Raw genomic sequence first — 19,143 nt, forward strand, 5'->3', positions numbered from 1 at the left:
ATGCATCACAAGATTCCGGCAAGGAAACCGTTGCTAATGTAACAGCATAAAGAAAAAAGGATGGGACCTGTTTATTCCTATTATAAACTGATATGTAGTATATACTTGAGTGCATTACGTTATACATCAAAAAACTAATGCAATTCGACTATAAAGTGAAAATAATACATAGTTGCAAAATGAAAAAAGAAACTTTTGTTGTTTTGTCTTTATTACTGTATATATATCCTAGACCTACAGCTGAGAAATGATCAATAACTATATGTATTTGACTGTTCATACAGGAATTATCTGTTTAATGGGGATTATACTGCACATTTATCTTCATATAATTGTCTTGAGATATAATTTCAGTTCATGCCTATAGGCTGTTAGGAAACATTATAATTTTCATTTATAGAGTATAATTCATAAGATAGGTCTATGTTGTAACATATATAAAAATGGAAGAAAATGTGTCTGTAAAGTTGTAGTACTACTGTTCACTCTTTTTTTTTTTATGACTAACTACTCTCTACGGAATTGTCTGTCATTTGAAATAATATTTTCTGTGGACAGATATGCTGAAAATAACATCGCGCCTTCAAGGCGTAGTGGCAGAATATCAGCTGGGTTATGGGGATGTTTGGCTGCCAGTGGACCGGGAGGGCTAATTGCCATCGATGAGCGCTTCTGAACACCAATCAGTGTATCAGTGTATCGAAATTTTACGGGACGTTTTAGTACCCTCAGTTCGAAAACTATTATTGCCATATCCCATGCCAATAGGCTATATATCGCCATAGACATTTTGCGGTCCACAGTGCAGAGGTTGTAAAGCAATGGTTCCAGCAGAATCCAGACGTGGTTCAAACTGACTGGCCTGCCAAGTCTGCAGATCTGAACCCAATAGAAAACTTATGGGCCTACATGACCCAACAATAGGGTGTTAATCGTGCTTGCACCAAAGAGAACCTTATAAAGCATGCAATAGATATTTGGGAAAACTTAGGGCCAACGAGGAGAGCAGCAGACACTTGCGAAGTCCTTGTTGCATCAATGCCAAATAGGATAAGATGCGTGCTAGATGCACGAGGATCCTATGCAAAGTTTTAATGAGTTATGCTGCATTTCCTTATAATGTGACCAATTTTATAATTTTATTCCCCTTAGTTTAACAGTGTTGTTTTGTATTTGACTTCTTTTCGGCTCATTTACTTCTTTGACATTTTCTTATTCACGTGTCAGAATCGGAGGTCAAATTTAGGCCAACTAAATGTGCCATGCCAATTATTTCATTGATCACAGGACAAAATTAGTTGAATTACAGTGTGCTATTAAAGAATATTGATAGGCTTCATTAATATTTATCGGCCGTAGGTGACGAACGACGACACACCAGTACTGTACGATACGTTGGGTCATCATCAAGACTCGAGCAGAAGCAAACCTAAATTCCAATTGCTTCTGAGGCTGCCACGATTGAAAAGCAAATAATATGGCACCTGCATATGACAATATTTCCATAACGAACGATGAATAAAGAAACTGCGCCAATTTTTCTTTGGCCGACTGTACGTGTTACTTTTAGAGGGGATAAAGATCATAAGGTGAAACATATTATGTGGCAACTAAGTTTAAGCTACAATCACTTTACAAAATACATCGTTCAGATTTTATTTCTATTTTTATATTCTGTTTCCATATATTAATTAGTTTCAGAAAATGTTATATAATATGTATGAATCAATTATTTTTAAAAAATGCGCCGAAATTTTTTCGGGGCAATTGTGTTTTCTGTACAGAGTATAATCAAGGCCGCCGAAAATAGATCTATCTTTCGGTGGTCACGGTATAATTCTCTATGAGCCGCGGCCCATGAAACTCAGCCGGCCGTGGTGACCTGTGTTGTTGCGTTGCCAGAAACAACCATGGCTAACTTTAACCTTAAATAAAATAAAAACCACTGAGGCCAGAAGGCTGCAATTTGGTATGTTGGATAATTGGAGGGTGGATGACAAACCTAACAATTTGTAGCCCTCTAACATTAGTAGTTTTTAAGATCTGAGGGCGGACAGAAAAAAGTGTGGCCGGACAGTTGAAGCCGTCACAATAGTTTTCTTTTACAGAAAACTAAAAGCCATCTCAGAAGTTTTCCTCTACAGAAAACTAAAACGCTATCCCAGTTGACATGTCTTACACTTTCAGGATAATTTTGTCAAATAAGTGTAGTGGCAATTTCTGTTTTGAAGTCAGAACATCAGTAATATTATATGTCACCTTTTATACAGTAAAATAGACTTTTCTCATTACTAAAAATGCGTAGTACTAAGCAGACCCATAGGTCTACAGGTTACTGGTTGTATTAACAAGTCTCGTCTTTTAAATGTTTTACTGTAATGCTAAGGACGCATGCGATATTTTGTCATTCACTAAGGGTTCTTTGCAGTAGGTATGCCTGTAGGATTCTGGCTATGCCATCAGTTTTTCAGTGTTCGATATTTAAAGGCAGTGCTAGATTGGCGTAAACAAAATGTATTCTAGAAATAGTGGTTTCTCAACCTCATCCCCCAAATGAAAGAGAATGCACCTGGTTATCTGGCAACTGTGGAGGGTCATAAGCGAGGCCAAGAAGGGGTTGGGGCATCCAACTCCAACCTTAATTCCTTCCATATCCCTGAGATCTCTCATTATCATTTCATTATATAAACTGAAGAGATCAGGTGATAACACACAACCCTGTCTTACACCTCTCTTGATGTGCCGAGTCTCTGATTCATCATTTTCTACTTTCACTGATGCCTCTTGATTCCAATATAAGTTCTTTATCAATCTCAGATCTTTCCCATCGATATTTATCTGTTCCAATATCCTTTTAAGGTCTACATGTCTAACCCGATCAAAAGCCTTCTCCATCAACATTCTCAACATAAAAATTGCATTCCTTGTCCTTTTATCTCTCATAAAACCACATTGTTCATTGCCAATCTCTGGGAGTATCTTATTTCTTATTCTATTCAAAACAATCCTTAATATTATTTTTGTGATCTGACTCATGATACTGATAGTCCGGTGTTTATTGCACTCAAGTGTTCCTGGTATTTTTGGCATTGTGATAAATGTTGATTTGTACATCTGTGTTGCAGGCTCTCCATCTTCATATATTCTTCCACTATTTCCATTAATATATCAGTGATGTATTCTCCCAGAGCTACCAACATCTCTGCTGCTATTCCATCATCACCTGTTGCTTTATCGCTTTTCGTTTGTTTTAAAAATGCCTCTATCTCTGATCTGATTATACTTGGTCCCTCTCCGTTGTCATTGAAGTCTAGATGTTCTATTCTATCATCATCAAACAATTCTCCAATATATTCCGTCCACCTTTCCAATATTTCTTTTGACTCCATTACTATGGTTCCATCCGCTTTTTTGATACCAGTGCTGATACTTCTCTTCTTTTTAAAAATAATTTCTTTCACCTTATCATACTTTCTCCGTTCATCCCTTTTATCCAAATCTTCTACCTCCTCACAAATCTCATCCATCCATTTCTCCTTTGCCTTTGTGCATTCCCTCTTAATAGTTCTATCCAGAGCTCTATATCTATCTTCATTTTTACCCTTTTGTTGCCTTCTTTCATCTATCATCATCAAGATATCTTCTGTCACCCATGCTCTCCGAGCTCTCCTTTCTGTTGTTGGTATTATTTCATTACCTTCTCTTGTTGCATTTTCCATATTTTGATCACTTTTGCTGAGGATGTTGGAGCACTGGGCCTTCCTCCTTAAGCTGGTCACGTCTGTTTCGTACAATTATATCATATTGGTTCTTCATTTCCTCTGTTTTCAATAATTTCAGTTGCCTCTTTGATTTAGGTGGACTCTTCCTCTGATTTTTCAACTTCACCATCACAACTGGTACATGGTCACTATTACAATCGGCTCCCGGGTAGGTTTTCACTTGCTTGACAGAGTTCCCAAATCTTTTATTGATGGTTAGAAAGTCTATTTGGTTTCTAACTCTGTCACCAGGGCTCTTCCATGTCCTGAGATGTCTTGGGTGGTGCTTGAACCAGGTGTTTGACATAATCTGTTCTCTCTCTCTCTCTCTCTCTCTCTCTCTCTCTCTCTCTCTCTCTCTCTCTCTCTCTCTCTCTCTCTCTAAGCACCAGTCTACAAATCTGTTTCCTCTCTCATTTCTTCTACCTAATCCAAAAGACCTTCGCACTGAGGTCACCAATAACCATAATTACTTCATGCTCTTTGCATATATATATTCAGAATTTCGGAATAAAAACAATTTCAGTTATGAATAAAGTCTTTATAAAATTCTGGCAGGATTTGAGTATATGCACGGTCAGCGGTGGCATAAATTTAATACACAAGTACATGCTTATTTGAATAAACTTCTCTGCGTTTGATCTTTGAAAGAAATCATAAATTCATTTTTTTTATTTCCTAATGACCAAAATTCCTTTGGTTTTCCTCGCAGTTAGTAATTGCACATCCCGTCCATTTATCATACAAAACAAATAGAGAACATAATCCCTTACGAGTAATAACAGTCTACCACGATTTCCTTATTATTTATTTTCAGGTATTCTTTCTCTTATAGAAATACGACTTTTATCCTGATTCCTCCCTTCTGTCAGGCATATCTTTTTTTTTTTCTTTTATCTCTACGTGAATGATCGTGCAGGATACGAGCTTTGCTGAAATGAAGAGAAAGTGAGGAAAAGAAAATAATTGCCATGAATTACCAGCTCTGCAGATGTATATTCTTAAGTGTTTGATAGGCCTATATCTTGCTTTGTGGAAATTGTTATTTATTTTTTTTTTTATTTTAATGAAAAAGTCTTGTCTTGTAAAAATCTCCGCATTGTTCTTGGGGAATACAAAACATCGATTAAATTACGTTGCAATAATTCTTGTAAAAACTTGTTTGGAAGTCTAAGGAGCGCAAACTATTTTATATAACGACTTACATGAACATGAAGAGTATGGGGCATTAATGCAAACATTAAATTATTATACACACCGGCCATTTGTCTGAGCACTATGTTTTAAACTATATTTGCTGTATACAATCAAATTATCACACGCCTGACCCTGACAAAAGAAGTTAGTCCTAATGTGAAAAGAAATCTACGTGACCAGTTTGACGCTTTGTGATACATTATTTTGCATTCTGTGAAATTACTCTTCATCCTGATACGGGATTTGTGCTTGGCTGTGAAGTGGGATATTAGGACGTTACTGTAGTAAGACGATGAAAGCAAAGCATAAAAAATATAAGGTCAAAATGGCAAGTTAGAATCAGCAGAAACAAAATGCTGGTTGGGAAATGAAATCCACGAAAATAAAGTGCGATTCAAAAATGTGTAAAAGTTACTTTGGTAACTTGTTTGATCTCATTTAAATATTATTTCAGATTCATGTATCGTCAACATTTTTGCAAGAGCTTATTTCCTGTTCATAACAATAAGGTGACAGATTTTATTGTGTGTCTGCGTGTTTTTTTTATATACACACACAATTCCAATAAAAGTAACAGCATTAATGTAACAAGACAAACAACAAGATTATCTGGATAAAAATAACAGATTATATATGTATATATATGCACATATTTATACTATATATATATATATATATATATATATATATATATATATATATATATATATATGTGTGTGTGTGTATGTGTGTGTGTGTGTGTGCGTGTGCTTGATAGCTACAGATTCACTTGGGTCAGAATCCTCAATTTCAGAAAAAATACCTTTTTGTCCTGTATTGTTTCCAGACATACTGTATGTACATAAAGGATTCGGCCCTTCCTGAATCTGTAGCTCTCATACACACATGCACACACACATATGTATGTATATATATACACATATATATATGCATATATATATATATATATATATATATATATATATATATATATATATATATATATTTTATACATATACACACACATATCACTGAATCACGGAAATATGGAACGAGATGAATATATAATTAAAGACAAAATCCACGAAGAAAAGAGAACAATGGCTGCAAGGCCTTTCGACTTACAGTCCTTAACTTAGCAGACCGAAGAAATATAAAAGTAAGTTTACAAAGAAAGTTCATATAAATGACAGATGGGGATTACAAAGGAAAAAATGTGCCTGGAATCCATCACAGTTGAAGAATTAGTAGAACTACCGAAATAGGGTTAAATATTTAAGAGGTTTTACAAAGGATTAGGCTCAACCATTAAGAAACAGGGACAGGACAATTGAAAGATTATACAAGGAGGTGACTGACTGCCAAAAAATGCTATAAAAGTACAACTCATTCTTTTTTTTTTTTTGGTAAACAATAACAATTTTTGCAAGGTGAACATTTAAAAACTATATATATATATATATATATATATATATATATATATATATATATATATATATATATATATATATATATATATATATATATATATATATATATATATATATATATATATATATATATATTATATATATTAAACATATGAATACAGTACATAGAAAATATTAAGTCAGTGATTTTATCTTTTAGGTTGTTCTTGAACATTTTACTAATACAGGGGTCCAAATAATACATGCCAGGACTAAGGTTAAAATTACAACTAGAAGTTGCAATAATAGCGGATTCTAAAAGATTTCATGAAGAGAAATCTTTCGATCTGGCAATCACTGAACTTTCAGTTCAATTTTATCCCGTGAGAGTTTTCACTTAAATGAATTAATATAGCATTAAATGTTTGCCCAGTTTTGACAGACTACTTGTGTTGTTTAATACGTACAATTTTTTATATTAGCCAGTGCTGCAAGGATTTAGATGTAGTATTAAACAACATGAGTATTCTGTCAAAACTGGGCAAACATCCAATGCTATATTCATTCAAGAGAAAACTCTCACAGGATAAATATGTCTGAAAGTCCAGTGATTGCCAAATCGAAAGATTTCTCTTCATGAAATCTTTTACAATCTGCTATTATACAGCTTACGTCCAGTTGTAATTTTAACTGTAGCCCTGGCATGTATTATTTAGACCCCCGTATTAGTAAAATTTTCAAGAATGACCTAAAGATAAAATCACTAACTTAATTACAAATTAGTTACCTTATAAAAATTGTTATTGTTTACCAAAAAAAATGAATGATTGAGTTGTACTTTTATAAAATTTTTAGAGAGAATTGAGGGCATTGTAGAGTGAACAAGTTTAGATGGATGAAAGTATGTAAAGATTTCATCAAAAATAAAATGAAGGTAAATAAACCTCTGATGAACTGCAACAGCTTTATAGAGTTTTTCATTATTTAATAATTAATTTCTTCATTTTCTAGAAACCTCTCACTTCTGTCTCTTGGCTGAACTTTATAACTGACTTACTATATGAATAAAAATTAAAAACACTCTACTGTATTATTCACTAAAACTTACCATTACATTACCAATATAAGGATGTTTTATTCACATAACCGTAAAGTTTAATTTGTATATCTGGCCACTGATTACTTTTCCTTTTATTCATAGGCCTAAAAGACATTCCTATTCACGCGCTCTGCGAATGAACATGACAATATACGTTTTATATAACGATTCTGTTTACATCTCTGCCAGTTCTTCATTGGCGGGTGAGTAGAGCTCTCGGCTAGCACGCTGTTGGCGTTCGAGTCTCCGACCGGCCAGTGAAGAACTAGAGGAATTTATTTCTGGTGATAGAAATTCATTTCTCGTCATAATGTGGTTCGGATTCCACAATAAGCTGTAGGTCCAGTTGCTAAGTAACCAATTGGTTCTTAGCCACGTAAAATAAGTCTAATCCTTCGGGCCAGCCCTAGGAGAGCTGTTAATCAGCTCAGTGGTCTGGTAAAACTAAGGTATACTTTTTTTTATAGCTATTTTTTCTCTCCTTGGCATAACGATTCGATAACTTTTACCACACAGAAAACAGATTCATTTATTCGAAATTAATTTGTTATTAACATGAGGTCTAAATGATTTAATATCTTACCAAATGAAGTGTCAGGGCAGAGGTCTAGCCTAAGCAACCGAATTACAGTTTCTAATTATTATCAGTTTATGAGATATATGGTTCGACGATTAAACCATGAACTGTTCTCGTAAAAAAAAAATACAGCTATTTATCACATCGATTAAAGCAATAGAAATTGTTTTCTTTTGTTTGGTTAAGTCGTCCAGACATACGCTCACAGTAACATATTTAAAAGACAAGACTCGTCACATTCAGTACCCTATTAAGCATTTTTAATAACGGACAAGATCGTTTTTACTTTATAATATGTGGTATATATAAGATTTTTGATGTTGCAATTTTAAAACTGAAGTGTCCATTGCATTTATGCACCACAATAATATGCTAAAAATATAAGATGTTAACACAAAAAGCTTATCTAGATATTAAACTTACTAGAAAAATTATGGGTAAATAAATTTCAGTATGATTGGCCTAGCTGTGATATGTTATTCTGTTTTCTCTTAAAGGATAAGAAGCTATACAACCTACCTTCATAAAGATAATGAGCAAAAAAATAAAATCATAGGACACACACTAAGGGCTTATCTAGTATTCGTGGTTTCTGGTGTTTTCATGATGGGTGCAAGGCTCTGCAGCGCCGCCCTGGTGGAAGAACATCGAACTGCTTAGTGCAATATAACCCTCCAGATATTATTGACTATTTATGGCATTGCCATGTCTACCTAAACTAAAGGCTGCGTACCAGATATCAGAGCTTACCTGGCACAGGGGAGACGGCCTGGGATTAAAATCGGATGGAGCGAAACCGCCATTGCTTTTGTCACTGACCGTTTTTCTCCCCACTTTTTTAATTCTATTTGTTCAATCATTACGGTTTCAACATCGATAAAAATTAAATAATGTATGAATTTAAAACTTCTTGAATATCTTTTAAAAAATTAGCAAAATTGTTTAAATTTTAGCTGGATACAACATATCATTTCTATATATACTGAAAAGCAAATAAAATAAACATGGCTATTGATCATAGCATTTCACTTGCATGAAAATGCGTACATTTCAATAGCACATTATGATCTCTTTGACGTGATTACCTTTCAAAGGTTAACGCAATGAAAATATCCAGTGTTTGGATTTGCAGCATACCGATGTACGTGTCTGAGTGGATAATGGTAAAACGTATCATGTGGCAACTAAATTTAAGCTAGAAAATACATCGTTTACATTTTATTTCTATTTTTATATTCCATTTCCATATATTAATTAGTTTCAGAAAACATTATGTAATATGTATGAATCAGTTATTAAAAAATGCGCCGAATTTTCTTCGGCGCAATCGAGTTTTACTGTACAGAGTATAATCAAGGCCGCCGAAAATAGATGTCTTCGGAGGTCACGGTATAATGCTGTGTGAGCCGCGGCCCATGAAACTCAGTCTGCCGTGGTGACCTGTGTTGTTGCGTTGCCAGAAATAACCATGGCTAACTTTAACCTTAAATAAAATAAAAACCACTGAGGCTAGAAGGCTGCAATTTGGTATGTTTGATAATTGGAGGGTGGATGATCAACATAATTTGTAGCCCTCTAACCTTAGTAGTTTTTAAGATCTGAGGGCGGACAGAAAAAAGTGTGGCCGGACAGTTAAAGCCGTCACAATAGTTTTCTTTTACAGAAAACTAAAAGCCATCTGTTTTCTTTTACATGTCTTACACTTTCAGGATAATTTTGTCAAATGAGTGTAGTGGCAATTTCTGTTTTGAAGTCAGAACATCAGTAATATTATATGTCACCTTTTATGCAGTAAAATAGACCCTGCTCGTTACTAAAAATACGTAGTACTAAGCAGACCCATAGGTCTACAGGTTACTGGTTGTATCAACAAGTCTCGCCTTTTAAATGTTTTACTGTAATGCAAAGGACGCATGCGATATTTTGTCAGTCACTAAGGATTCTTCGCAGTAGGTGCCTGTAGGATTCTGGCTATGCCATCAGTTTTTCAGTGTTCGATATTTAAAGGCAGTGTTAGATTTGCTTAAACAAAATGTATTCTAGAAATAGTGGTTTCTCAACGAAATTCCGAAACGTCACACTTGGTGAGAGTAACAGGGCGACATAAGAAAGCCTCAAGCTGGCCATACATGTATGCAGAGAGAGAGAGAGAGAGATTGGACAGCGTATGATAGCCAAGCAGTCTGTAACGTGCACTGCTTGGCGCCATCGCTGTGTGTTGATTCTTAATAAGCAATGGTGCAACTCATGCAATCTGATGGGAAACCCTGTACTCTATAAAACATGTTTTCTCGGCTGTCCTTCAAGACTGTCAAATAATTTATGCACCATTTACTAAATACAGTATGCATTGCATGCAGAAATAAAAATATTTAATTTTGCCGGTATATTTTTTTCTAGTTAAGTCAAATTTTGCAGTTATGGCGACGTTACAACATTATGATCATGCTGCATTGACGGCCAGTTTTCTCAGCAGTCTTTAAAGATTGGTAAATGATCTTTGCATCATTTGCCAAGGATAATGTGTACTACCTGTAGAAATGAAAATACTAATTCTGTCTGCTGTAGTTTTTATACACTTGGGCAATAAAGTTGACCAATTTTCCCACCTTATGTACCTTTCTTTCCACCATAAATTTACAGTTTTACTCTCTAGAGGCAGAACTAATTACAACCGTTCTTTATTCATGGGTCAAACTAACAGGCAGTGAAATTTGACAACAGTATGCTAAAATACTTGTCATCTCCAACCCTGTCATCCCATATAAGTTTCATCCATAATCATATTATTAATGGCCTGATACCTAACCGCCAATATTTAATAGTCTGTACAATCATTTCATAGGATTTTAAAATTTATTGTACCTGATACTATTAATAGGGATGCAATTAATATTATAATTTGCAGGGATGTATAAATCTTGCCGTTGCCAATACTGATGTATATGCCGGCTTGCCCCTTCTGGTCACTTCTTAATAGACTAAATCTACTTTGGTAGCCAAATTGTTGCCTCTTAACATATTCTGGACTTCAAAATCTGTTGCAGAAACTTGAGCTCATGCATACCAGGAGGTTTGAAAATGTACTTTGGCAGAAAATGCTTGCTGCTGCATAGGCCTATGTGTGATCCATCGTTTGGGTCTTTATCCCTTCTGCAGTTTTTAACCCAAGTAAGGTAGCGGTCTTGATCTTTGTTCTTGTCAGGAAATCTTAAACACAAAATTGACAAAAATTAGTCCTGAATCTCACACGTCACATATTAACAAACATTTTTAAAGCATATTTGAACCCACGAGGCTACTCACAGATTTTTTAAGAGAAACTATTTATTTAATTACAGTATACGTGTAATTACAATCTCAATTAATTCATATTCATACAGCTGTGATTTAGGGGAGAGTATACTGTACATATTGTACAGAACCAGATCAAAGCATTGGAACCATGACATAGAAGCTATTTGTACAGCTTCAAGTGCAATTATTACTGGGAGGTACATATATAAAGCTGTGTAACGTCACAGTCGTACTAATCTGTAATTCAACATACTTATTTACATTGCACAGTCTAAGTTAGGCTAACCTGTAAGAACAACTTAGACTATCAAAGCTAACCAAGACTTGAGCTGTATTTCATAGTCTGTGGAGAGGGACAGATAGAAAAATCAGCATTCCTGAAGGTTATGCCAAGTTAAGCTACCTTTGCTAAGCTAAGGTTAGGCTATGGTAGGCTACCCTTGGTTATCTGATGATCAACCCTGCTAGACTAACTAGTTGGTAAAACTTGCTTGTAGACTAGCTTTTTGGTAAAGTTTACTTTTAAAGCTATAATGTAATTTGAATTTGAAGTATTACAACATTCATTATTTTATTAGTTAAAAAAGCAGGCGTGTAGTTGACTGTGATCTAACACATGTTTACTTGAGGCTGTTTCAACACAGTTATAAAGGTTTTCATGAATGCAAATATGTCAATTACTTGTGAAATGTGATCCCCTTTCTTTTGAGATCTTGTTTCTGTATGTAATTCAGTTGATGGCCCAACACTGGCTGCCAGAGGTGGCTCTGTTGCGGCTGGTCTGTGCAGTTGCTGCCATCGCTGCTGCTGCCATATCTCTGAGAATCAACACATAGCAATGGCACCTTACTTGCACGCGACAGTCACGTGACTGTCCAATCTCTCTCTCTATATCTATGCACTTACGCGACTGGCATCGGGTTTGTCCTGCTGGGACTAATGCTCGCTTCAGTCTGCTTGGGTATTGCCATGGCCACCTGAAGAGAAGATCTGTTTGATGACTCAGAAATGGTGACCAACGTCATCAGGATGGGGTTATCAATGTCGGCCATCTCAAGCCTCAGTTGTCCACTTACCTCGGTTAGGGTCACTGCGCAAATTTTTCCCTGAAAAGGACTTTAATATCGGGCATTGTTGGCATTGCTTAATAAGACAAAATGCCAAGCAAGTGTTGTGTACCTTGTTGTAGAGGTAATTATAATAAACACAGTTAAGTTTGTGCTTTTTTCTTTCCTGAAGACAAAACCCTTAGAAGGAAGTGGGTACTAGTGGTGAAGAGAGAGAAGAAGGATATACACCAACAAACAGCAGCAGGGTAAGTGAGAGTGATCATTTGTTTATGTGCATAGATATACATATACTGTATATATACAGTATATATATAGTATATATATATATATATATATATATGTGTGTATATATATACATATATACAAGTCTTCTGCCTGTAATTGAATGAATAAAAAGTAGGTTTTAGCTTTCAAATGAGATATAGACGTGTAACGTTAGGAACGTGCATTGAAATGTGGTTATTTGATTGCAGGTGTGCGAGTTACATTTTCGTCCCGAAGATATTATATGGGAGGTTTCGCATTTTGATGAAAAGGCTGGCAAAAACATAACTGTAAGACTGGCAAAACCTCGACTACGCTATGATGCTGTTCCGTCTATTGCCTAATTGTCCAGCTTGCTTATCATCTGCCTCTAACGTAAGAGAATCTCCAGAATGCAGGAAAGCAAGGCTGGAGGAAAAAGCTTTGCATGCTGCAATGGTAGATAGCATTGCAACTCACGATGTATAGAAGGAGAGTAAAAATTTTTGTAATCATAAGGATTTAACTGATAGCAAATTGAACTTCATTGACACTTCTTATTGGACTATCATAAGAAAAGAGAAATATTTGCTCATTTGTAGGATTTTGGAGCCCCCATTATTAAGTTGTATGCCTGTGTCTCTGTTCATATACGATGATTGTTCAATCCGTGTAAATGTTCACGATGCTGAAAATAAGAAACTAGGAAACTATAAAATTCCTTCAAGGGTCTGTGACATAAATGAGCTAGAAATGATATTGAATAACCTTAGAAATACGGATGTACAGAGCCTCGATGGCTAGGTCGGTAGAGCAGCAGCCTCGGACTTTATAGAGGTCTGTGGTGCGGGTTCAAATCCGCAGCCGATCGGTCAGAGAGGCGGACACTTTGATATCCATGTAGACACCCCAGGATTGTGTATGTAATCAACAGATAGGTTTGCTGAAAGCAAATGGGTGTTACAGACTAATACACACACAAACAAAGCCACTCTAACATCTTCTAAAAACATAACAGACACCTCACACGTCTCAAACTGTCGACCTAACTGCTCAATTCTCCTCGCTGCTGGGAGAAAGGGTGCTGGGAATTTGGTACGATGCATGTACACATGCGATGTCAGGTAGGGCAGCCGATCAACGCTACGGTCTACCCCAACGCCAATTCAAAGTCCTTCAAAAAAGAAGACATCGTGCTTACCCCATATAAAAAATGGGAAAAAGCACGTTAAATGAAGAAAAAGAAGAAGAAATACAGATGTACAACAGTTTTTGAAAGAATCTAGCAGTACCGTTCTTATTTTGCAACCTCATCCCCCAAGTGAAAGAAAAGCACCTGGTTGTCTGGTGACTGTGGGGGGTCCTTACTGAGGCCAATAAGGTGGTAGGGCTTGCAACCTTATCCCCCAAATGAAAGAAAATGCACCTGGTTGTCTGGTGACTGTGGGGGGTCATAACTGAGGCCAAGAAGGCATGGGGCCTGCAACTTCATCCCCCAAATGAAAGAAAAGGCACCTGGTTGTCTGGTGATTGTGGAGGGTCATAACTGAGGCCAAGAAGGGGGTGGGCCTCTAACCTCATCCCCCAAATGAAAGAAAAGACACCTGATTGTTTGGTGACTGTGGAGGGTCATAAGTGAGGCCAAGAAGGGAGTCGGGCCTGCAACCTCATCCCCCAAATGAAAGAAAATGCACCTGGTTGTCTTGTGACTGTGGAGGGTCATACCTGAGGCCAAGAAGAGGGTGGGGCCTGCAACCTCATCCCCCAAATGAAAAAAAGGGCACTTGGTTGTCTGGTGACTGTGGAGGGTCATAACTGAGGCCAAGAAGGGGTTGGGGCCTGCAACCTCATCCCCCAAATAAAAGAAAATGCACCTGGTTGTCTGGTGACTGTAGAGGGTCATAACAAAGGCCAAGAAGGGGGTGGTGCCTGTAAACTTATCCCCCAAATGAAAGAAAATGCACCTAGTTGTCTGGTGACTGTGGAGAGTCATAACCGAGGCCAAGAAGAGGGTGGGGCCTGCAACCTCATCCCCCAAATGAAAGAATGGGCACCTGGTTGTCTGGTGACTGTGGAGGGTCATAACTCTTGCCAAGAAGGGGGTGGGGCCTGCAACCTCATCCCCCAAATGAAAGAAAAGGCACCTGGTTGTCTGGTGACTGTGGGGGTCATAACCTAGGCCAAGAAGTGGGTGGGGCCTGCAACCAAGGACCCATCTGCTTCTTCGCCTCGGTTATGACGCTCCACAGTTACCAGACACCCACGTGCCTTCTCTCATTTGGGGGATGAGGTTGCAGGCCCCAACCCCTTCTTGGCCTCGCTTATGACCCTCCACAGTCACCAGACAACCAGGTGCCTTTTCTTTCATTTGGAGGATGAGGTTGCAGGCCCCACCCCCTTCTTGGCCTCAGTTATGATCTCCCACAGTCACCAGACTACCGGGTGCCTTTTCTTTCATTTTGGGGGTGAGGTTGCAGGCCCCACCCCCTTCTTGGCCTCAGTTATGACCCTCCACAGTCACCAGACAACCAGGTGCCTTTTCTTTCATTTGGAGGATGAGGTTGCAGGCCCCATCCCCTTCTTGGCCTCAGTTATGATCCCCCACAGTCACCAGACAACCAGGTGCCTTTTCTTTCATTTGGGGGGTGAGGTTGCAGGCCCCACCCCCTTCTTGGCTTCAGTTATGATCCCCCATGGTCACCAGACAACCAGGTGCCTTTTCTTTCATTTGGGGGGTGAGGTTGCAGGCCCCACCCCCTTCTTGGCCTCAGTTATGACCCTCCACAGTCACCAGACAACCAGGTGCCTTTTCTTTCATTTGGGGGGTGAGGTTGCAGGCCCCACCCCTTCTTGGCCTCAGGTATGACCCTCTACAGTCACCAGACAACCAGGTGCCTTTTCTTTCATTTGAGGGGTGAGGTTGCAGGCCCCACCCCTTCTTGGCCTCAGTTATGACCCTCCACAGTCACCAGACAACCAGGTGCATTTTCTTTCATTTTGAGGATGAGGTTGCAGGGCCCACCCCTTTCTTGGCCTCAGTTATGATTCCCCACAGTCACCAGACGACCAGGTGCATTTTCTTTCATTTGGTGGGTGAGGTTGCAGGCCCCACCCCCTTCTTGGCCTAAGTTATGACCCTCCACAGTCACCAGACAATCAGGGGCTTTTTCTTTCATTTGGGTGATAAGGTTGCTATTCAAAGGAGCAAGTGCTTCAATTGTCACAATACACAATGCCTCACACACACTCTCTCTCTCTCCTTATGCTAGTCAAAGGAGCAAGTACTAAGTATATCTTAGTTTAACCAGACCACTGAGCTGATTAACAGCTCTCCTAGAGAGGGCTGGCCCAAAGGATTAGACTTATTTTACGTGGCTAAGAACCAATTGGTTACTTAGCAACGGGACCTACAGCTTATTGTGGAATCCGAACCACAGTATAGCGAGAAATGAATTTCTATTACTAGAAATAAATTCCTCTAACTCTTCATCAGCCGGCCGCGGGAATTGAACTCCGGCCCATCGAGTGACAGTCTGAAGCTCAACCGACTCAGCCAAAGAAGGGCTCAGGAGCAAGTACTTGAGTTGTCACTTAAGTATACCTTAGTTTAACCAGACCACTGAGCTGATTAACAGCTCTCCTAGAGAGGGCTGGCCCGAAGGATTAGACTTATTTTACGTGGCTAAGAACCAATTGGTTACTTAGCAACGGGACCTACAGCTTATTGTGGAATCCGAACCACATTATAGCGAGAAATGAATTTCTATAACCAGAAATAAATTCCTCTAACTCTTCGTCAGCCGGTCGGGGGAATTGAACTCCGGCCCATCGAGTGACAGTCCGAAGCTCTACCGCTCACCCAACGAAGGGCTTTAATTTTCCCTACAGTCACCAGACAACTGGGTGCCTTTTCTTTCATTTGGAGGGTGAGGTTGCAGGCCCCACCCCCTTCTTGGCCTAAGTTATCACCCTCCACTGTCACCAGACAATCAGGTGCTTTTTCTTTCATTTGGGTGATGAGGTTGCTATTCAAAGGAGCAAGTGCCTGAGTTGTCACAATGCCATTCTCTCTCTCTCTCTCTCTCTCTCTCCTTGTGCTGTTCAAAGGAGCAAATGCTCAAGTTGTCACAATGCCATTCTCTCTCTCTCTCTCCTTGTGCTATTCAAAAGAGTAAATATTTGTGCTGCCACAATGCCACACTCTTTCCCTCTCTCTCTCTCTCTCTCTCCTTGTGCTATTCAAAAGAGTAAATATTTGTGCTGCCACAATGCCACACTCTTTCCCTCTCTCTCTCTCTCTCTCTCTCTCCGTGTGCTATTCAAAGGAGCATATGCTCAAGTTGTCACAATGCCATTCTCTCTCTCTCTCTCTCTCTCTCTCTCTCTCTCTCTCTCTCTCTCTCTCTCTCTCCCTTGTGCTATTCAAAAGAGTAAATATTTTTGCTGCCACAATGCCACACTCTTTCCCTCTCTCTCTCTCTCTCTCTCTCTCTCCTTGTGCTATTCAAAAGAGTAAATATTTGTGCTGCCACAATGCCACACTCTTTCCCTCTCTCTCTCTCTCTCCTTGCGCTATTCAAAAGAGTAAATATTTGTGCTGCCACAATGCCACACTCTTTCCCTCTCTCTCTCTCTCTCTCTCTCCTTGTGCTATTCAAAAGAGTAAATATTTGTGCTGCCACAATGCCACACACACTCTCTCTCTCTCTCCGTGTGCTATTCAAAGGAGCATATGCTCAAGTTGTCACAATGCCATTCTCTCTCTCTCTCTCTCTCTCTCTCTCTCCTTGTGCTGTTGAAAAGAGTAAGTACTTGTGTTGTCATAATGCCATTCTCTCTCTCTCTCTCTCTCCCCTTGCGTTATTCAAAGGTGCAAGTCCTTAAGTTGTCGCAAGGCCATTCTCTCTTTCTTTCTCTCTCTCTCTCTCTCCCCTTGTGCTGTTCAAAGGAAAAGGTGCTTGCCCTGTCAAAAGGTCTCTCTCTCTCTGGCATGCAACTCTTAATAGTAAAATTCAGTGTTAGAGTAATTCAAGAGAGTGAAAGACGTCGAATTTTGTGCTGCATAAGAGTGCAACTATCCTTAAACTGTGTATTAATATGGCTGCCAAAACAAACTTATAAAGAAATTGAGTGCACACAAAGAGCTAAATAATCAATAATACATCTTTGGAAAGGGATTCGCGAGATATTTTGTGATAAAATGTAAACACTGTTACAGATACTTGTGCTTTTTCGAGTGCTCAAATAAACTTAACAGGTTCAGGATGAAACTCGGTAGTTACTGAACGTCGTACTTACTCTCTTTCTCATCCCGACACAAATCAGTAATCATAACCACATTTTACGAACAATTCTACGATCACTTCGACGCTACGTTAACCTACCGGCCTCGTCAAACACTGAGCAAACTCTTACAGCAACAGCACTTGTCACTGACTTTTTATTACGGTCTTTGCATCAACCAACACCGAATTACGGCTTAGTCGAAACATTTTAAAACCTCATCTCTTTTGCGAACTGTATCAGCAATCCGTCCCCCTTTCTATCTGTTGTTGTGCCGCCAGTTTTAATAACCATAATCAATCAATCTCTCTCTCTCTCTTCCTAATACAAATCAGTAATTGTAACCGCGTTTTACGAGCAATTTTACGATATTTCGACTGTACGTAAGGCTCCCAGTCCTATCAAACACTTGTAAGGTCACCAGTGTAAGGACTGGGGTATGAGCGACATACTGGCTGGGTGTTAACTGGTTTATTGGTTGTTCCTTACTGAGATAAATGTACATTGTTGTTGTTTTAGATTTAGCTGGCCTTGTGCCAGCACGTACCTTTTTGCTTCAGAGCAGCCCGTAACTATATGTTGATGATGAGTCTGTGAGATGATAGTTCAATGAAAACTTTATTATGATACATGAAAGTGATTTTGTGGGGGTGAAATTTGAAATGAAAGAGCCACAGGCAAGGTTGTAACCTCTTTGAACCCTACACCCACTGTGATGAGGATAAGTAGCACGTATATATGAGTGTTGGCTAGTGGGAGAGGCCAACAGATGGAAAAAAGAAGAATTGAGTAGGCACAGGTAGCTAGTATAGTTAGTTCGTGTGGTGATCCAAAGCCATTTTCCTTGTCCAGTCCTAATTCTTGTGTCTGTCTTTGTTTTGTGTATTTGTTGTGTGTTGATTGTGATGATGGAATGATAGGGGAGGGGTGATTTCTAAAGTCAGTATTTAGAGATGAATGGTATGGATTTTTATTTGTTGTCTGCGTCGAGCCTGTTGAGTCTGATTTAAGAATAGGGAAGGAGGGTGGGTGGTTTAAGGTATGGATTCTTTAGGAGTTACCTGGTAGGTGGGTAGGAGCATAGGAGGCCTGCAAATCATGGATGTTTGTCAGTATGTGCTTTGTTATTTGGGTAGTTGTTCTTTCATTACCTTCATAACTTGTTCTTAGCTGTTCTTGTTTCTGTACAGTCAAGAAGGTAGTGTTCCAGGGTTCTTCTGGGGGATTG

The sequence above is a fragment of the Macrobrachium rosenbergii genome, chromosome 8 (genome assembly GCF_040412425.1).
Source record: "Macrobrachium rosenbergii isolate ZJJX-2024 chromosome 8, ASM4041242v1, whole genome shotgun sequence".
NCBI lineage: Eukaryota > Metazoa > Arthropoda > Malacostraca > Decapoda > Palaemonidae > Macrobrachium > Macrobrachium rosenbergii.